This window comes from Camelina sativa, chromosome 2 (assembly GCF_000633955.1).
Source record: "Camelina sativa cultivar DH55 chromosome 2, Cs, whole genome shotgun sequence".
Classification (NCBI taxonomy): domain Eukaryota; kingdom Viridiplantae; phylum Streptophyta; class Magnoliopsida; order Brassicales; family Brassicaceae; genus Camelina; species Camelina sativa.
The window spans coordinates 5,011,205-5,012,767 of record NC_025686.1 but is presented as its reverse complement, the minus strand read 5'-3'; positions in this window follow the sequence as shown (position 1 = coordinate 5,012,767).

Below are 1,563 nucleotides of genomic sequence, written 5' to 3'. Positions count from 1 at the left end.
TTTATGGCTACATCAAGAAAGTGTCTAGATACAAAGAACCAATCTCCATCAATGATGATTGATAAAATCTCTCAAATTTATTCTTGATTTATTTCTGTAATTAATTTGATTTATTTTGTATTTATGTTATTGATTTGTAAATTGAGCCTATATAAGCTCATGTTTCCCTTCCTTGTAAATATATAGAATATTTTTGGAAAAATAAAAGAGAGAGTTTTCTCACTTTGAAGCTTAGGCTATTGTTTTACTTTTCTTTTCTATTGTGTGTGATTCCTTTAGAAAACAAGTTGAATCTTTATCTTTGTGTGTGATTCACTTAGATATTGATTTGTGTTCTTATCACAAAGTCATTCCGCAACTTTGTGTGGCGAACTTCGATCCATCATTCATCTCCATCCTATCCGAGTTAGTTAGAGAGGTCCTTTAGACCAGCTATCGACTCACCCCTATTTTGGCTCACATCATTTTGGTATCAGAGCTAAAAGCTCCTATCTCTTATTGTTTCATTTTAGCTTTATTTGCAAAAAAAAAATTAAAAAAAAAAATAAAAAATTTGTTTTTATTTGCTGCATTTCGTTTAATTTGGAAAAAAAAAGAAAAAAAAATCATTTTTGTTTTATTTAAATCGTTTAAAAATTAGTACAAAAAAAGTTTGTTTTTATTTGCTGAATTTCAGTTTTATTTGAAAAAAAGAAAAAAAAATATTTTTTATTTTATTTTATTCGTATAAAAAATACAAAATAATCTTTTTTTGATTTGTTGAATTTCAGTTTTATTTGAAAAAGAAAACAAAAATTTGCTTTCTATTAATTTTATTCTATTTTTCAATATAAAAAAAACAAAAAAAAAATGCAAATTTTGGTTTTAGTTTTGAGGACAAAACCTTTTCAAGAAGGAGAGAGTGATGCAATCCTAGAAATATCCATAACTCATCAAAAATTGGTTCAAGGAAAATCATGATCAAATTATGAAGAAGTTTCTAGAAGACAATAATTTTATGGCTACATCAGAAAGTGTCTAGATACAAAGAACCAATCTCCATCAATGATGATTGATAAAATCTCTCAAATTTATTCTTGATTTATTTATGTAATTAATTTGATTTATTTTGTATTTATGTTATTAATTTGTAAATTGAGCCTATATAAGCTCATGTTTCCCTTTATTGTAAATATATAGAATATTTTTGGAAAAATAAAAGAGAGAGTTTTCTCACTTTGAAGCTTAGGCTTTTGTTTTACTTGTCTTTTCTATTGTGTGTGATTCCTTTAGAAAACAAGTTGAATCTTTATCTTTGTGTGTGATTCACTTAGATATTGATTTGTGTTCTTATCACAAAGTCATTCCGCAACTTTGTGTGGCGAACTTCGATCCATCATTCATCTCCATCCTATCCGAGTTAGTTAGAGAGGTCCTTTAGACCAGCTATCGACTCACCCCTATTTTGGCTCACATCAGATAGTGTTGATCGGATGATGCATCGAGTAGATGTAGAGAAAGGAGATCAGCCTCAACCACCTGCTCTGATAGGAGGGGAATTGGAGGAAAGGTTCAATGCTGCAC